Below are 21068 nucleotides of genomic sequence, written 5' to 3' on the forward strand. Positions count from 1 at the left end.
AGTTAAGCTCTAGCTTTTAGTCCAGAAAGGCCAAATAGACCACTAAGCAAGGGAAGAAAGAAGAATAGTTAAGTATAGAGGCAAGTACTGGAGAATAAACGATCTTTGTCACTTCAGCATCTATCCCAATACTGGGACCCAAATAAATAGGCAACACATATATTATAAATTAAAAATGATATAAATTAGATAATAGATTTAAAATTCCAAGTGCACAATTTTTATTTTATTTCAGTACAATCTCTCCCCTCTGCTTTCTCCTTAAAACAAACAAACAAACAAACAACCTCTTGTATAAAACCCATTCCATATCTTTTAGGGTTGGCCGACACTGCCCCTCCACTACTGGTCATAGAAGAAAACAGACGACCCAGGCCAAGTTAATGAGATTTTATCTACCTATAAACAGTAATTTTGACTTAGGGGTTGGTTCTGGGGTCAGGATTGGTATAGGACACAAACTGAGCCAAGGTGAATCAGAGTATTCACTGAGATTTAAGGCATGGATGGAGAGTCATAAGATATTGGTATAGAGCACCAATAATTCATTGATTAATCAATCTTTACCTGCATGTAGAGTCAGTTTGAGAATTAAGCCAATACAGTATGAAGCTGGACAAAATGATGGAAAAAGAGACTTCTTCAGATGACTCTCTGAATTTAGCTCTTTCTAAAGCTGGATTTGTTATCTGGCATGAATCAATAGGTTCTCTCTCAACCTAAACTAATTTGAATCAGGTCTCCATAATTTGCAATAAATGGGATCTTATTATACTATAAAAATGATTCCATAAAACATAGACAGCTCAATACTAATGTTATTCAATATTTGATAATTACTTCTCTTTAACACTAAGAAAAGCCCTCAGATAAAATTTCCAGAAGATTTGGTATGCTGAAGTATGTTTTAAAAATTCTCATCTTTATTTTAATGAAAAAAGTGCTGGTTCAAGATATTTAAAACATCAGCCCTGCCTCCTTATACAGTTACTCTATACAACATGTATTCTAGGTAAAAGAAATGGACTTGCTATGAAAACACAACTTCAGAACAAATATTTCCTTCATTCTACCAACAAGATTGTAAAGAGATTCTAGACCCAGGATGGTGAATTCACCTGCCAACTTCTCCATGAAGATTTATTAATTCAACCTATTAGTCAATGAGCATTAGTTCAGTATGTAATGCTATGTACCATGCACTGTGTGAGACTCTAAGATAGAAATAAGCAGAAAATAAAGCCCTAGCCCCAGGGAACTCACAATAAAATAAGGTGTACTACACGTCAATAAACAATTGCAATACAGTGTGATAGGGACTATGATGAATGTCTATAATGAATGTCTATGCTTTATAGGAAAGTGTTTCACCTTCCTGCAGTATTGTGTGTGTGTGTGTATGTGTGTGTGTGTGTGAATAATGAGCCAGTCTTTCCACATACAAGTTGGTCCTTATTTATAGACAAACCATTTCTGTAAGTTTTATTCATTCTTGATCACCAAATGAAAGAATATTTCCTAAGGACCTAGAAGTATGAAGATAACCAGAGAACATATGTTTACAGACACCACTTTATTCACTAGGCTCCTTTTATTGTCTTTATATGTTAAACTTAAGTTAATAGGCTGAGATTCAATGAGGTTTTCTTTAAGAATTTAAAAAAGATTTGAGATTTAAACAATTGAGTTATTTTCTGTAGAAATAAGAAATTGTAGTTGCTATTATTACCAAATACTACAAGTTAGTCTTATTTTTCGAAATTAAATTTCCTTAGAGGCAACATTTTAAGAAGCATACATTTTTAAAGTACATTTTATCTTAATATTGAAACAATATGGAACAACTCCTGAGGGAATTAAATAGCAATTAACATGTGGTGCACAGGTCTTCAACCAGTCCCCCACTGGAGTCTGGATTTCCTGACATAGAGATGTGACCCAGTGTTCTGATCACTGCAATCAGAGAAGCAAGCCCAACATTAGGGCCATCCATGACCCTGTGTCACAGGCAGCATCTGCTTTTCCCAAGAGAGGTAGAAGAGTTTCTTGCATGCAGCAAGAATGACAGCAAGCATCAGTAAGTCGGGCCTAGAGCCAAGAAAAGAAGAAATTGCCCCTCTAAGATGCAGTGACTGGGAACTTTATACAGAACATGCCACCTATTTGATTTCTTCATCTGGCAACCTTCCTTTGCCAAGTTATGATGTTGGAATATGTCTGCCTTGCTAACAGCCTAGCAGTGTGCAGAATCTTTAAGACTTGTGACTGGACTGTCTGGGGTACACTCTCACTGCCCCTGTCAGAAAGCTCCATCTGTTCCATGCTGCCCAGGCACTGTCTAGCTCCCTCTTAGCTCCCCACACACCAGTTTCTTCTTGCCTGCCTTACAGCCCAGCCCCTTCATCCTCCCTCACACACCCTAAGTCCGCATGGCTCTATGGTTCCTCCACTTTGTCTTCATCTGACCATGTAGCTTCTCTGCTTGCTAATCCTAAAGTTATCTTTTAAAAATCTCATTTGATTCACAATAGGCTCATTTAAAAATTTAGAACAATTTTCTAAATGTGTTTTACAGAAAGGAATAGGAAGTAATGTATATATTAGCTTTGACAAGATATACATTAGAATGTTATTGCATGCTTCACTAGGGCAGAGAGCCTAAAAACTATAAGCCAAAACATAAATTGTACAGATAACAACATCCTAATATAAAATAGTATGAAAGCAGGTATTAGTGTATTTCCCAGAATCTATATAAAGAGGTTGAACTGTCTATAAATATAATGATAGAATTATAATCATGAGCAGTTGTCATTGTATAGAGATAATAAAACAGAGATCTTCGTTTACTTTACAACTGACGGATCACATACAAGTCAATTAACCTCTGTGAAATATTACTTGCTACCTTTCTATTTCACAGTAGGGTTTTGGAAATTTGGATGAATATGAATTAGTGTAGCTTTGTTTATTAAGTGGCTATGATTCAAAAAATGGAGACTAGAAAATATAACAACACATGCCCAAGTGTGAAAATCAAATATATTGCATTGTTAGTAGCTTTTAAAAGGTATTTATTGATTGCAGAATTTCTTTTAATTATTCTGGTTATTTGTCTTTTGTCATTTATTAGAACAATTCTTTAAAAAAATAGCTTCCTTTGTTAACTTGTCATATTAAATACTAAAAAAATTATGTTGAAGTTGAATACTATAACAAGAAAATAAATTTTTATCTCAAAAGAACAAGCATTGATTTATCCTTACAGTTAAAAACACCCATTGATATAAATTGCTTGGCAGGAAACATGTTGTATTTAAAGCCGATCTTACATTTGGAAATTCAAGCAGATCTATTCAGAACCTTTTATCTAGGTTAACTTTTATTCTTCAAAGTTGTAAATGGTTTCTTTCAAAATGTACATTCAAGGTTACTGAATACAAAAGTAAGAGAACATCAGTAGTATATTTTCTTCTATACTAGAATAAATAGGGGTTAAGAAAAAGATAATTATTTTAAAATATAAAACTTTAATTAAAAGTGGCCATAAAAACCTTAGAAACTTTTGCAGAACATTATTCAATGTTGCCACCCTCAGGACAAATTTTAAAATAGCAGTGACAGGGTAGGATTAAAAATATTCTTTCCATGATTAAAGATTTAATCTTTCCGTGATTAAATAATGATGCAAGTTTAACTAATTAGACTTTTTAAGGTCTCTAAACATCTAACTTTAAAAAATACATTCTTGTACTCAAATAAATGCTCAGAAAATTTCAAGTAGAGTATGTTTCTAATAGTAACCCACTGAAAGATTTATTTAAGAAACATTGGTCTTAGGCACTGTGCTAGCTGTTGAAGATACAAAGATAACATATCCACTACTTTCAAGGTGTCCACACTGCAGAGGGGGGAATCAATACATAAACTGAACATTCCAGTAGTGTGATAAATGTTCTAAAAGAAGTAAACAGACTGTTATGGAAGAACACGATCTAACCACTTCACTCCAGAAGGTAAGAAAGCGACAGGGAGGAAGGAATGATGGAGATGAACACTGAATTTAGTCTGTTATTTTAATAACTTTGAAATAATATAGGTCATTTCCCTTTTGCTTCTTTCTATTAAAATAAATCAAGCAAGAGAAAAAAGAATTCTGAAAACTAGAATAATTATCATGTCTACTGGTGTGTACATAAAATGGAGATAACATTCACTGAAACAAGTTATTTCACGACTTATAGAAATATTTTCTTACTTTTTTATTTCCTGTTGGTAGCCTTTAACAAATTTCCAACAGTTTTCTTCATGGAGCAATGCTGGGGGTGAAAAAAAATGTTGTCATTTCTCCTGGTCATATTCAGGTCTGGACAATATAACTGAATTAGAGGTATTGGGTTATTGATTGTCAGATGCCGTCTTTCTCAAATGCTCTGTGAACAGCAAAGAAAAATCCTCCTAAAATGCAGTATTTGTCAATACTCTTTTCCATCATGGGAGAAACTTTTGTTCTAATAAAAATAAGTAGAAAATTTCCATTTTTATTGTCTTACTTTTCCACATAAATGGCCTCTGGGGGTGCCAAAAAAATATCTACACATGCATGATTTGTATTCATCTTTTGTTACCAGTACATATTATTACAATTTTAAGACAGTTTTTTTCTTTCTTAAAATGTGTATAAATTTTTGAGCAGCGTTTGTATGTGTGTGTGTGTGTGTGTGTGTGTGTGTGTGTGTGTGTGTAATATGTGTTTATAAAGCAGTAAAACTATGTGGCATATGAAGCCAGTCAGATGTGTTCTACCCGGAAAACTTGCTGTATTTCCAAGGATTTTGATCTGCTCTTGACTGTAATAATTTCTCAAAAAAGTCATTGTAGGATTTTTTTTTAAAAAAATATCATTGTCACTACTACTATTCTATTGAAATGGAATTGTTTTAATCAGAGAAAATGGAAATAACAATGTTGATTGAAGGAATTAAATAGACAGATAAGAACTTACCATAGGACACAAACAGCCCAAATCAAAGAAATTTCTACTAAATTTCTACTAAAATTTGAATTTGAAAGAGAAAAAAAAAAAAAACAGGGTAGAGTGTGACATTATATCTCTTCTATGTTTTTTGTAGAACAAGAGAAAAAAAATCCAAATCTGAAGTTCATATCTTTCCTGATAAAAGATCATCCAGGTATGCTAATTGAAGTACAAGAGGTAGTTATTTTTTAATGTTACTTAAAACAAAACAAAACAAAACAAAAAACTTCTGTTCAAATTCTGACACACTAATTAAAAACCTAACTGCACATGTAAGCAACCAGTGTTCCTCTTGAGGTATCACTTCCAAATTAAGATTATAAGTAGGTGGCGTTTTTCTCTCAGATTTAGCTTGTCTTCTATGTTGTCACATCTTTCCTTCCAGAAACATTCACTATGAAAATGATTGTGCTTTCATTTTATATGACAAATTTTGTAAACAATCTAACCTTAAAAGTCAGCTCATACTGAACAAGAGATTATGCCCCTCCACCCAAAAAAAAAAGTCAAAGGTATGTGATCTTGAATAAAAGATATTACATGAAATGAGATAAATTGATCTTCATTTAAAACTCACTGTATTCTTTTTATTTTCTATTCATTTCACCACAGATCAGCAAAAACTTCTTACAGACAGGCTCTTATCTGTGTCAAACCCAGAAGAACCATGAGCTATCCTAAATCTACTCCTCCTTGGTGAGGATTCATTCAGCAGTTCTGCTTTAATGTCACTTAACACTGCTTCTAATTTTAATTAATGAAAGATGTTTAATTTTTTAAAACAACAGCTTAAAGTAATTCCAACTATTTTCCATATTTGCTATCACGAAAATTTAGTTCAAGTTTCAGTTGAAGGCTCAATTGTATAAGGTAAAATCTCCAAACTTCAGTTTGTTTATCTACAAAATAGAAATAAGATTCATTTATTCATTCAGAAACAAGAAGATGAGGAGATGAGGATAAGGATATAGAGTGAAATGACATAATTTCTATCCTCAAAATTACAGTTTAATGGTGAAGACAAGAAAATTGCAACAATATCTCAGAGTTTTATACAGATTAAATCTGATGAAACTTAAGAGGCACTTGGTAGACTATATCAGATCTAATTCAAAATTATATAATCAAGATTATACACAATATACATAACAATAGGGACAACTTAAATCACTTGCTATATTCTACTAAGCTCAGTTACTGGTTGAAACCAAGCAAACATAAGTATATTTTCTGCTCCCTTCTTATCCCCCTATTTCTGGTGTGAACACAGGACCAGGTCTCCTTAGATCCCCAGGGCATCTCCTTTTTATCCCTACAGTTCAGTTCACTGTGGTGACATGCTGTTGAGGTATCGTGTACACACCATGGCCACCCAGATCTTGGGCTTACAGAGAGGCTGACACTGTTTTCTGATAATAAACAGCAGGTCACTGGAGTCCCACTGAGTTCTCAGAAAGTGAAGCAATTGCCACTCCACCAGATCCTTCTGAAAGTCAGTTACTTGTGCCTCCAAACATTACTTTCTATTCAACTAAATTCTTCAGAACTTTAACAAAGCAGCTTATGCCAATATTTGTATTTGTTATATAGTTATAATATTATACATTCAGAAACGTGTACATAGCATACATGAACAGTTGAAAAATAAAAAAAAATATATACTCATATATCTGTCTTGCACTGGGCAGGTTTCCTAGCTCTAGAACCTGTTCTCTAGAAGACTTTGCTTTGGGCCTGCTCTGCCTACTTCCCTCCCATGAGAAAAAGAGTTTCTGGGCTCAAGGGAACATGCCCACTTGAAACCCAAAGGCTCATTTCTCTGGGTACCTAGGACCTCACAATACCCTGCCCAACTATCCCAGAGTTGCTGCCATGGCCTGATCTGACTTTTCCCAGGGTCAGACACCACCAGGATGTGTTACTCTAAACTACAGGGATGTTCAAGAGGCAGACATTTAGGAAAGGTATGGGCAAATCTTGGATAGACATGTTGTGAGACACTTGCAGTGCATGAGCATAGAGATGGGAACAGAATGGCATGGGCCAGGGGTCATGTGCCCATGGCCTGGAATGACTTTTTCTGCATCATTATGTTCTATCACAGAATTTCTAGATTCTTAGTTCATGGGGAATATATAGTTTCCACTTAGGAACATAGAATCTGTTTTGCTTAATAGTTTATTATCTTGATACTTTTAAGCAATAAAAAGGCATACACTTTGATGCATGCTAAAACATGAAAAATTTCTAAATAGCTATGCTAGGTTAAAATGCCAAATTAAAAATGACTACATACTTTATAATTCAATTTATTTAAAATTCTAGGAGCACCCCCTCTCAACACTGTTATTGAACATAGTATTGGAAGTCCTGGCCAGAACAATCAGGCAACAGAAAGAAATAAAAGACATCCAAATTGAAAATGAACAAGTCAAATCGTCACTTTTTGCACACAACATGATTTTTTATATAGAAAACCCTTAAGATTCCACCAAAAAACTATTAGACACATTAAACAAATGCAGTAAAGTTATTAGATACAAAATCAATGTACAAAAATCCATTGCATTCCTGTATACTAACAATGAAATTTCAGAAAAAGAAATGGAAAAAAAACAACAAAAAAACAATTCCTTTTGCAATTGCAACAAAAAGAATAAAATACCTAGGAGTACACTTAACAAAAGATGAGAAGGACCTATACACTGAAAACTATGAGACATATAAAAGAAATTGAAGAAGACACAAAAACTCAAAAGATATTCCATGTTCATGTATTGGAAGAATCAACATAGTTAAAATGGCCATATTACCCAAAGCAATATACAGATTTAATCCAATACCCATCAAAATCCCAATGGTATTTTTTTTAAAACTAGAACAAAAATGATCAGATTTGTATGGAATTACAAAAGACTCTGAATGGCCAAAGCAATCCTGAGAGAAAAGAACAAGGACAGAGATATCACACTCCCTCACTTTAATTTATAATACAAAGTGACAATAATCAATACAGCATGATATTGGTAGAAAAAACAGACACTCAGACCAATAGAATAGAATTGAGAACCCAGAAATAAACCCACATGCGCAAATAATTTTCAACAAAGGAGCCAAAAAATACAATGAAGAAAAGAAAGGCTCTTCAATAAATAATGCTGGGAAAATTGGAAAGCCACATGCAAAAGAATGAAACTAGGCTACTATCTGTCACGATACACCAAAATTAACTCAAAATGGATCAAAGACCTTAACGTAGACCTGAAGCAATAAATTACATTGAAGATTGTCTAGGTACCAAACTTATGGACCTTAGGTTCAGAGGGATTTTATGAATTTGACCTCAAATGCAAAGAGGTAAAAGCTCACACTAAAAAGGTCTGTACAGCAAAGAAGCCATCAACAAAACAAAGATGTAACCAACCGAATGGGAGAAGATATTTGCAAACGCCTCTGATAAGGGGCTACTATAGAAAATACATAAAGAACTCATATAACTCAACAACAAAAAAACAAACAGTCCTATTAAAAATAGGACTGTAGAGAACTTGAACAGACACTTCTCCAAAGAAGACACACAAGCAGCCAACAGATATATGAAAAAATACTCAACTTCAATTACTACTAGGGTAATGCAAATAAAAAACACAATGAGATTCCACCTTACACCCGTTAGAATGGCTACTATCAACAAGACAAATAATAACAAGTGTTGGAGAGATTGTAGAGAAAAAGGAACCCTCATACACTGCTGGTGGGAATGTAAGCTAGTACAGCTGCTATGGAAAAGAGTATGGAGTTTCCTCACAAAATTAAGAATAGAATTACCATGTGACTCAGCAATCAGCAATCCCTCTTCTGCGTATGTACCCCAAAATGAAAACATTTATCTATAAACATATGTGTTCATTGCAGCATTATTCATGGTGGCCAAGACATAGAAACAACAAAAGTGTCCTTCAACAGATGATTGGATAGAAAATATGGTACATATATATGAGTACAATAGAATATTAGTCAGCCATAAGAAAATATGAAATACTGCCATTTGTGACAACATGGAATGATCTTGAGATTATCATGCTAGGCGAAAAAAGTCAGACAGAAAAAGTTGAGAACCATATGACTTCACTGATATGTGGGATATAAAACTGAAAGCAACAAAGGAACAAGACAAACAAAGAAACAAAAACTCAAAAGACGCAGACAATAGTTTAGTGGTTATCAGAGAGTAAGTGGGGAGAGTAGAAGAGGGTAGAGGGGGTCAAATATATGGTGATGGAAGGAGAATTGACTTTGGGTGTTGAACACACAATGCAATATACAGATGATGTATTATAGAATTGTACACTTGAAACCTATATAATTTCATTAACCAATGTCACTCCAATAATTTAATTGAAAAAAATCTAGGAACAATAGGCTTTTGTTTTTCTTCTTAAATAACCTAGGAGTTGAATGGCTAAATCATATCTCATGGATGTGTTGGCTTTTTAAGAAACTACCATGTTGTTTCCCAAAGTAATTGTATCATTTTACATTCCCACTAGCGACGTCTGAGACTTTCTGTGCCAGTTCCCTTATGTCCTTGACAGCATTTGGCATGATCACTCATTTCATTTTAGTTATTTTACTAGTTGTGTAATGGGATCTCACTGTGGTTTTGGTTTGAATTTCTCTAATAACAAATGATGTTATTAGTTATCTTTGCATGTGCTTCAATACTGAGAAAAAGTGGTGAATCATTTTACATTTATTGAGATTTTTATCATGGCCCAGAATAAGTTTTATCTTAGTAAATGTTCTATGTTCACATGAAAAGAGGTGTATTATGTTGTTGTGTAAAGTATTCTACAACGTCACATTAAGTTAAATTGGTTGATGTGATATTCAAATCTTCTATGTCCTTAGTGATTTTTTGGTACCCTTGTTCTATCAACTATTGATAAAAGCGAATTGAAATATATCTCTATAACCGTAGTTTGGTTTATTATCTTTGCAATACTTTTAGCTTTGGCTTTGTGTTTTAAAGCTTTATTTTGTTTATTTATTTATTTATTTATTTATTTATTTATTGCCATAAAAGTTTAGAATTGTTAAGACCTCCTTATGAATTCATCACTTTATCATTATTGAATGATCTTTATCCCCGGTAATATTCTTTGCTCTGAAATATACTTTGATCAATATTAATTTCACCACTCAAGCTTTATTTTTTGATAAGGGTTATGAGGTATATCTTTTTTGTACCCTTTCATTTTTAACATTCTTTTCTTTATATTGAAATGTGTTTCTTGTAGGCAGCACATAAGTGTGTCCTGTTTTTGTAAACTCCAGTCTGACAACCTCTGTTTCTTAACTGGGACATTTAGACCATTACATTTAATGTGTTATTGATACAGTTAGGTTAAGTCTATCATACTGCTCTTTGTTTTCTATTTGTAAGTTATGTTTTAATTTCCCTTTTCTCTTTTTCTACCTGCTTTTGGAATAATTAAATATTTTTCATTAATACATTTTATCTCTGTTGGTTTATCTGTTAGTATGTTTGCTTTGTTATTTTAGTGGATGTTTTCAGGTTTATAGTTTACATCATTAATTGATCACTGTCCAGTGATATTATACCACTTGACATATAGCATAAGAACCTTAAATATTTATATTTCCATGTTCATTATATTCTTGATAACTATTGCTCCAATGCTATGCATGGCATATGAAAATTTTTACAGGTAAATTAAGACTTTAGATGTTAAATCCTTCCAGAGAAGATTTAAACAAGGGGTATACCTCCTTATTCAAATCTGAGATTGAGCTGATTAGAAGTTAATTTGGAGGTAGGTTTTGGTCTGTTCCTAGTTTGCTCTTAGAGTATAGGTCAATTAACAGTCTAGATTTGAAAATTTTGTTCCTGTTATCTCTGTCCCTATACTTCTATTCTTGTTAATCTATGTCTTTTCTTTAAAAAAAAATCTTCACTGTAGTTTTAGTGAAATTTCAAGAGGGAGAAAAATTTGATGTGCACTCAGTTTATGACCTTAATTTGGAAATGTCCTTTCCATTTTCACTGCTGAACTTACTTCTCAGGATCTGGATATGAATTTGAGAGAGATAGAACAGACAGCAATCTGAAAAAGAGACAGAGTAGAATTCTTTATTAAAATATTCATGATCATCTAACCTTGAGGCACTTCCCTTGGACTCATTTGCCCTTCTCTTAGAAATGAGTCCTTTCTCACGTATAAACTTGACTTCTTGTTCAAGTAGTCCTTTTGTGGGTATACCCCATACATCTTCCAGACTTGTAAGAGACTGGGAACAACACAGCTTAGGCTGGAAAAAAGATCCTTCCTTATTTTAAGAGAGTACCATTATACTCATCATCAGGTGATTTTTTACACACACACACACACACACACACACACACGAAAAAATCATTAATTCAGCTAATATTTACTTAGGGTTTTCTATACAGAAAACATTCACTTGGCCTTCAGAATTCAGTGTTTCTTCATATATTTGCAAGTGAACAAATTACTATAAAGCTAAGAATTGGAGATATTGCATCAAAGCATTAGACCACAGGGACCTCAGAAACTATGTAGTCTTATCCTGCAGGTGAGAAAACGGAAACACTGAAGAGTTTAATGATCAGACAGCTGCCCCCTTATTGAGGATTAATGAATTGTCCTGGGGAATTTCTAGTCTGTTCAACCCAAATTTAGAGTCAATGGAGTAATTTAGGAAATTTCTGCATTAGACTAGAAAATCAATTGCTGATGGTATATTAGCTAGCATCTGGGTAAAATATAATCATTGTATTCAAGTGAGTTATCAAATCACTTTTTGAACCCACTCTAAAATGCCTTGGCCTCTAAGTTGCTGTAGTCGGTATTGCGATAGCACAACTTCCGCTGTGTATTAGCCAGAATGCACATGCCTATTTTAAAATTACTCATTCTTAGTGACTGGCTAAATGTTGAAAGTTATGTTATACATTACACGGGCAAAGAATTTTACTGCAACTTTGTCTGATTGAAGATTTAGGTAGGAACTTTTCTCTTGCTTTTCTCTTGAAATCCCTAAGTCAATAAGTTTCACATTACACAAAATTTGTCTACCTTCTAAAGACTGTCTTCTGGTACTAGTTACATTATGGGATGGCTATGGGGTCAAAGGCATGCCACCATTCAGGGGTGCGTCAGTGCCTCCAACAGTAGCTTCTTCAGTAATGTACAGACATACGTAGCATCAAGCAGGAGTGCTGTGCAGGATAGACTGGCACTAAGTAGTGAATTTGAATTAGATTATCCCTAGATCACTTCCCACTTTAACTTATGATTTCTCAGAGAATGTTACAGTATAAATCAATATTTTCAAGAATTTAAGGATGGATTCCTCACTGAGACTTCATGAAAATGTCTTGACAGATATATTATTCTAGCACCTACTTCTTTTATTTTGTATTATGCCCTCATAATAAATTTATATTTTATTTATATAACCAATTATGTGCTATATATCTGTACAGCATAAGTAGACTCAATAGTAATGTGACTTTAAAGCAAAATAATGTTTTAGCACACAAACATGCATTTTATATGTCATATTCACAATGAAAAACAAGTTCTGATGAATTTGGGTTAATAAATAAATGTGATGATGTTTGGGGGGAATAAAAGTGTCCCAGAGAACATGTTCTTAACTCTAGGCTACGTTGACATACAATGAGAAGGCTTCCATTTTTTTTGCAAAAGCAAAATCACTAGCTTTAAGGTAAAGACCATCCCACACTGAGAAGTCAGTCGATCCCTTGAGTGCATTCCACACAGTCACACTCTCGGGGCTGAGGGTTTGGTAGAGTCCAAATCAGCAGGATGCAGGAGCTTAGGGACTTTTACTTCTACACACACAAAGGACACACTTGATGTCCTTAGTCCATGGCTTTCAGAAACTAATGCCTGAGTACCCTTCTTTGTGCCTCAGCTGCAAGCAGAGCCATTATCTGCCCTAGAATAGTTTTAGGCTGATTGGGCAGATAGTAAAAATACTCCAAATGTTTCCGTTGTGATAGCTGAGAAACAGTTAGAAAGTGCCCTTTTAAATTGCTTTTGCTGCATTGAAAATATTGAGATATTTGCTCTTATAAAGCATCTGCAGAAAAAATAAAGTATCATATTTCCTCTTATGAAGCACAAAATGATCAATCAATAAATGTCAGCACATTAATTACTTAATCATCACATACAAATTGTCAAGGTAGGCTCTCAGCAGGAAAGAGTGCCATTTAAGTAAGAGACATGGACAAAGGAAAATAGAATTAATATCATGTGGCAATAAATGTATTAAATGGGTGTAGTTGTCCAGTGAAAGAAGATAGAATAGAGGTAGTTTGATACATTGAACATGGTGAAAGGTCTGATTGTGCTTCCAATAAAGAAGGAATATCACTCACAAAAGAAGCAGAGGTGAGAAAATACAAGGGCTTTTTGACAATCAGAGATGGGAGGAAAGGTAAAGTGAATGATCAAGATGGAGAGGAGCAGAGTCTACATTTATGGAAACAGGACAAGATAAGATCAAAAAAGAACTGTATAACTTGATTGGCATGTCCTGGAAACACAAACGAAATTAGACATCTTTAGAAATATAATGTGACTCCATTAAAAGATTTTTAAAAACAATTAAGAGTCGATCAGAGGTTTGTTTTAAGCAGATCATCATATTAATTGTTTACAGAGAGGAGTTGATGGGAAAGAATAGAAACAACAGGCATATCTAGAGGTCCTTGCAGCATTCCAGCTCTCCAGGAACAAGAGCCTAAGCCTGAGCTAGTGAGAACAGGAGGGGGGATGAGATGTGTGTGAAGAAAGTTGTTGGTTAATGGTATTGTGAAATATCCAGGAAGATTGAAATTGGCATTTTAAATCTAATTTAGAGAAAAATAATTCGCAAAAGAAAACACTACTTATGAAAATGAGTGCAAAACAGTGTTTACAATTGAGAGCTCTGGAGTGTAAATGATCTGAGTTTGAATTGATCAACTTTGTTATCTTAAGGAACTTACCCTGGCATCTCTGTGCCTCAACTTCCCCATCTGTAAAAAAGGGCTAATCAAGTAACTACCACAAAGAGATGGCATGAACACAAAATGAGATTATGGATGCAAATAAATATTGCCTTGCACATACTAAATATTAGAAGCTATTATAAGTAATGCTATAACATTTAAAGCAAAGGGCATTAGTTTTATATGTTGACTTTGAGGTAATTTATTAATATCAAATAGGCAATTAGAATTGTGGCATTTGAGCTCTGGTGGGAAGCAGATAGGAGATGTAGAATGGAGTTGTTTAAGCCTGTAAATACTTGAAACTCTTCAAGTTAACTCGGGAATAATTATACAAGTCTCATTTTTAGTACATGCATATACAATCAAATGTACATTTTAAACAAATGATCGCATACTATACACAATGTTCTGAATCTTACTTTTTGTTAACACTTCACTGTGTCTTAGATAGTTTTCCATTATCAGTACATAAAAATTGGTCGCATTATTTTTAAGGGCTGCGTAATATTACATTGTATAGATGTGCAATAATTAATTTAACAATACCTATTAGATTGTTTAGAAATGTTAAAAGATTAAAAATAAGGTTACAATAAACAACATTGTATGAACAGCATTTCACGCATGAAACACTGTATTAATTAGTTAGAATTAATTAATTATTGGAGTAGGAATTAATATTTAGATTGATCAGTACAATTTCTGGGTCAGAGAGAATGTGATTTTTAAGTTCTGATATACATTTCCAAATTGTTGTTTTTGTTGGTTTTACCCTTTTATATCCTCATGTATAAAATGCTCAAATGTCCACTTTGTCTCATCTTGGCTCATACAATGTGTTAAAATTTTTCTCTTTTTCAAAGTGAAAAACAGAATCTTGTAGTTTTAATTTATATTTTCCTTAATGTGAGTTACATAGCTCATATTTTCATACATGCTTGGATCTCTCTGTGAATTCTCTACATGTTTTGCAGGGCTGGATAAATAATAAGAGGAAGGTAAGTAAAGGAGTAAAGTGATTCAGCTGGTAACTTTATATTGCACCTTTGGTTGGTTGGTTATTTATTATTTATTTATTTATTTATTTATTTATTTATTGACATAGAGAGAGAGAGGAAAGGGAAAGGAGAAAAACGTAAAATATCTTGAACAATTCTCACAAGGTAAGAAAAACAGGAATATTTGGTGATTTCCATTCTAAGTCTCACACTTTCTGTCTTACATTTCTAATATGAATAAGAGGGGGAATACTTGTGTTGGAGTTTTATAAGGGGTACGGGGAATTTGTGCCCATTTTTTGAAATGCAGAAGAGTCAAGGCTTAATTTAAAATAAAATACCATAAAAATGAATACTAATAGGAGAATTAAGTGAGACTCATTGAAACCAATAGCTACTCAAGAGTTTCCTGAACATTTTGTTTAGCATAATGTTCACTTTACAGAGTTTCTGTAAAACATTCTCTGATTGGTGACAATCCAGAATAGCTCTAACCTTGTTGAAACAAGGCAATTTAGTTTTCTCTGAACTATTGTGGAAATATTCAAGTTCTTCCACTGACTTCTGTGCCAGACCTGGGATTAGCTCTTGGCAGGTCTAACGGTGCCAGACAAAAAGGTATAATTTTTATCTTTTTAACTGGCTCTTATTTTTTTTTCAATCAGGCTCTTTTTTTTTATTAGAATGGAATACATTCTTTTATATTAAGAAATAGGAATTCAGTATATATGTACCACATCTTTATTTAATCACCTATTGAAGGACACTTTGGTTGTTTCCATGTCTTAGCCATAAGTAAAGATTAAATACTGCCATTTGTAACAACATGGATCATGGATGGATCTTGAAATTATCATGCTAAGTGAAATAAATCAGATAGAAAAAGTCGAGAACAATATAACTTCACTCACAGGTGGGATATAAAGCTGAAAGCAACAGGGTGGGGGGTTATCACTTTGTGAGGGGTATAAATGTCTAACTATTCCATTGTACATCTGAAACTAATAAAAAAAACCTGAAAGCAACAAATAAACAAGACAGACAAAGAAACAGAAACTGATAGACACAGACAACAGTTTATTGGTTACCAGAGGGTACGGGATGGTAGAAGAAGAAAAAGGGGGTCAAATATATGGTAATGGAAGGAGAAATGACACTGGGTGAACACACAATGCAATATACAAATGATGTATTATAGAAATGTACATTTTAAACTTACATAATTTTACTAATCAGTGTCACCCCAATAAATTTAATTAAAAAATTTTAAGACTATTGCTTAATGTAAAATATGTACTCAAATATGAATAAATTAACAAAATACATGGTAAAAAATAGGAATTCTGAAAACAAGCAAAAGTAAACATCTACATAGTTAAACCAAAATCTGAAATAATTATGTACGCTATTTTGACCTAGGAAAATGTCCCATTGAAGAAATCGGTTTGAGCTTCTAAATGATTTAGAAGACCTGTCTACACTAATCGAATTCACCTGATGATTGTATAACTTTCTGGTTTGTGTTGATAGAGCTAAGATAATCCTTTCAAAAAGAGCAATGCTTTGGAATAGAAAGAAATCTGAATATTTGAAATCAGAATATCTAGATCTCTGATTTCTAGACTTGTAAACTTAGGTTAGAGAGGTAACATTAAACTGAGTCTCTTCTCCCCTGCAAAATAGAAACAATAGTAACATTTCACAAGGGTCAAAAAAGAGTATGCAATTACAAAAACCTTGAAAATAGTAAACTATTTTTAGGTGTCAAGCATATTATTACTTTCATATAAAATATAAAATAAGATTATAAATATGATTATACAAAGATAATTTTTTTTAATTTCTTATTATTTGGTCTTATTATTTGGTCAGAATAGTCTATAAAATCATTTAAAATGTTGCAATAGACCAAGTAACAAACAGCACTCATTCCTTTTAGAGAGCAGAACTGGGTAGAATAGTGAGTGTCAGAGTTGGTAGGAACACAGTCAGAATTACTAACAATGCACACCTCATGTCTACATACTAGTATACATGATAAATAATCTCATGTAGACAATTAATAAATAACATAGTATATACTTAGCACTTTAGTGGTCAGAGTGTATTATCATCTTGTCGTGCCCTTGTTTAAAGGGAATGACAGAGAAAATCCTCTGCCTGAAGAGGACATTGAAGAATGTACAAGACACATCCACACTCCTTTCCTCATTCATTTATTGAGTTCCTCTTTGCTGCTAGGCATGTGGTAGCCCCGGTACAATGCTCCATGGAGCATATATATATATACATATATATATATACACACACATATATGTACATATATATGTTATATATAATATATTATATGTAATATAATATATTATATACGATATTAAATGTTATGTAATATATGTATTATATTATATATAATATATTAAATATAATTAAATATATTAACTATAATTAAATTAATATGTATAATATAATATATATATGTATATGAAAGTGGAAAAAGGTACACAGAGCATTTATATGCATTTGTTCATGTATGCAATGAAAATTAATTGAACCCAAGACCATTCTAGGCAAAAGAGATACAGCAACAAGTAAGATATCATTATATTTGTCATCTCAGAACTTATAGAGTGATCATTAAACAAATGTTTACAATAAAGAAAGTTGACTGTTATAATTTAAAAAATGCAGAGCGATATGAGAAATAAACTAAACTTAGAGTCAGTGAAATCAAAGAGAAGAATCGATGTGTAAATTGACACCTGAAAAGTGATTAGGTAAAATGAGAGGTAAGAGTGTCCTAAGAAGAGGACACATATTGTGCAAATATATGCAGACAAGATGGAAGTTCTCTCCCTCCTCCTCCCACCTGAGACTAAGAAGTTTCTTTCTTAAACACTGTTGCGAGTGCCTATAAGGGCTCTCGCTACATTTCAGTCTCTTCCTGAAAGTCAAGAGGACATTAACCCTTCAGCAGAGCCATACGTCCCTGTGTGGTACTCGTGACGCTAGTAGGGAACAAAGTCCCTGCACACAGGTTCAGAGTAACGCAGCTTTAATTGGGAGCCAATGTCCCTCCAGAGAACGATGCTCTGGTAAGGCTATACAGAATAGAACAGAATTTAATAATGAACCAAGTCCCAGAGTCAATGAGGATGGAGATGGTTCCTGGTCAGGGAGAGGCGATTGGGCCCACGACAGATCTGAGGCAAGCTAGTCTTACAAGGAAGAACTTTGGAGAGTCCCGGGGTATGGAGGCTTGCACCTCACAGAAGACTTTGTCAGATTGCCCAGACTACTCACAGCATTGCTCTGGAGTTCTGCTTTTATCCTCTTTTCCTTGGACTTGTTTACTTCTTGGGTGGTAACCAGAAGTTGTTTTCCAGGAGTTATCTCTTAGGTGATAACTGGTTGTTCGCCAGGAGTTTTTTACCTATTAGGTGACAACCAAAAGTTGTTTGGGTGGAGGTGTTTATCACTAAATTTTGCTATGCTCAGTTTCACACAGAAACATGGGTTTTTTCTTCACTCCTGTCGGTCTCACACATGTGTGGCTATAGTCCTGTCCCTACTAGTAAACAACTTGCTTTGCAAACCTCAATCCAACATATATAATGTATTTTATATGCTCTATACAAACACTACCACAGCACCCTGGATTTCATATTTGTAACATTTATTTTAATGCCTAGCATATCGATCATTTTGTAATCTCCATGAGGACAGAAAACAGCCTTGTTCATTATTGTATCCCACCTAAAGGAGCTCAATAAATGCAGCCTAAATTTAAAAAATGAGTTAATTGAAGGAGTCTAATGAAGATAGATCTGAGAGTGCTAAAAGTAGCTTGGAGAGAAACAGGTTGGAAAGATGGGCAGAGGCTGAATATTATTTTAATGTGTGGGAGAACCATTGAAGTATTTTATGGGGAGCACTAAGGTGATTAGAATTGTGGGTTTTGGACAACGAAGAGATTAGAGAGATCTCCAGGAGAAAGAGACACCAGTTAGAAAAATGTTGCAAAAATTCTTATGATTGATAATGGTAGCCTGGTCTAAGTTGCAGTGGTCAATATAAAGGGTAGTGGATAGACTGGAAATATTTAGAAAGCTAAGAACAAGATGGACAAGAGAGACAAACATCTCTAATTCAATTCCTCCTTGGTCAATCTTTTTATACAATAAAAATATACTGAACATGTAATATGAAATAAAAACTGTGAGGATATGGGGAAGTTCACAGACATAATAAGAAATCATTATAATTATAATAATTATAATTATAATCATTATAATACCATAGTCTGAAGACTGTAGCAAGTACAAAAAAACACAGAAACATAAGAAAACTAACTCATTGGTTCATTTGTTCAACAAATATTTTTGACACCCATCATGTTCCAAGTATCATGTTTGTACCTGCCTTCATGGGAAACTCAGATAGCAATAGTAGTTAATTGTTTAAAAACAGCAAGCATTTATGGAGTGCTTACTAAAAGTCAGTCACAGGGCTAAAATACATTTCTTGCTTTATCTTTTTTAACCATCTCAACAAACCTATGATGACAATGACTGTTCTTCTTGTTGATTTATCTTCTTTTCCCCTACTGCTTAATGTCAAAGTGTGCTAGGACTCAGTCTTAGATCCTTTTCTTTTCATCTACACTTATACCCAAAGTGATCTAATTTTTTTTAGTGACTTTAAATTCTCCCATATGTTGTGACTCCCAAATACATATCTACTACTTAGAACTTTCACCCAAATTTAAACTTCTATATCAGCTACCTGCTGGACATCTTCTCACATAGGCAAAAGGAAGTGTTACTACTTTCCCAAATCTGCTTCATTAATAGCCTTTCCCATTTTAATGTGTGGTACTCTCCCATTCTAGTGGCTCAGGCCAAAACATGGGGTCATCTTTGACTCCTCTCGTACTCTATATACAATCTTCTCAGGAAATCCTGCTGGTTTACAATTCAAAAGATATCCAAAATCCGACTCTTTCCCGCCCCCTGCCTGGCCATGACCTTGGTCTAAGCTACCATCACCTTTACCTACCATTGTTTCCATACAGTCCATTCTCTCCAGAAAACCCAGAGATATTCTTTTTAAAAGTAAAGTTAGATCATGTTGCTTGTCTTCGCAAAATCCTACTGCAGCTCTACTTTCTACAGATTAAAAACTAGAGACCTCTGAATGGGTTATGTACTGAATTAAATAGTGTTATCCAAAAATGTATGTCTATTTGGAACCACACAATGTGACTTTGTGTAAAAATATCTTTGCTGATTATATCAAGTTAAGGTCATGGTGGATTAGAGTGGAAATTAATTCAATGGTTGGTATCATAAGAAAAAAATTGGACACAAAGACACACAGGGAGAACACCTGGTAACTATGGAGGCAGAGACTGGAGTTGTGTAGTTATAAGACAGGACTTGTATTCTGGACTACTAGCAACCACCAGAAGCTAGTAAGAGGCAGGAAAGGAGAAAAAGCATGGTGCTACTGACACCTTAATTTTACACTTCTAGTCTCCTTAACTGTGAGAGTTACATTTTGTATCATTTTAAGACACCCAGTTTGTGGTAATTTATCATGGCAGCCCTGTGGAAACTAAGATAGCTTAGAAGGCCCTGTGTGATATACACTCCCCATCCTCCACCCTTATCTCTGCTGCTTTCCTCTTGCTTACTCTATTCTAGTCACTTAGCCTCCCTATTACTTCTACACAACAGGCATGTGGCACCATAGGCCAATTGTACTCCCTGACACATCCTCCTAGATTGTTTTTCTGTTAGGTGTCTGCACAGCTATCTCCCCTACTTCTTTCAAGCTGTTGGCCAACTAAATGTGTCTTACGAAGCTTATACTAATCAACTTATTTAAAATTGCAGTGATTTCTAAGTCACAGAAGGCTATTTATCAAACATCATTGATACCTTTGGCTTATCATACTAGT

The sequence above is a fragment of the Rhinolophus hipposideros genome (assembly GCF_964194185.1).
Source record: "Rhinolophus hipposideros genome assembly, chromosome: 19".
Lineage (NCBI taxonomy): Eukaryota > Metazoa > Chordata > Mammalia > Chiroptera > Rhinolophidae > Rhinolophus > Rhinolophus hipposideros.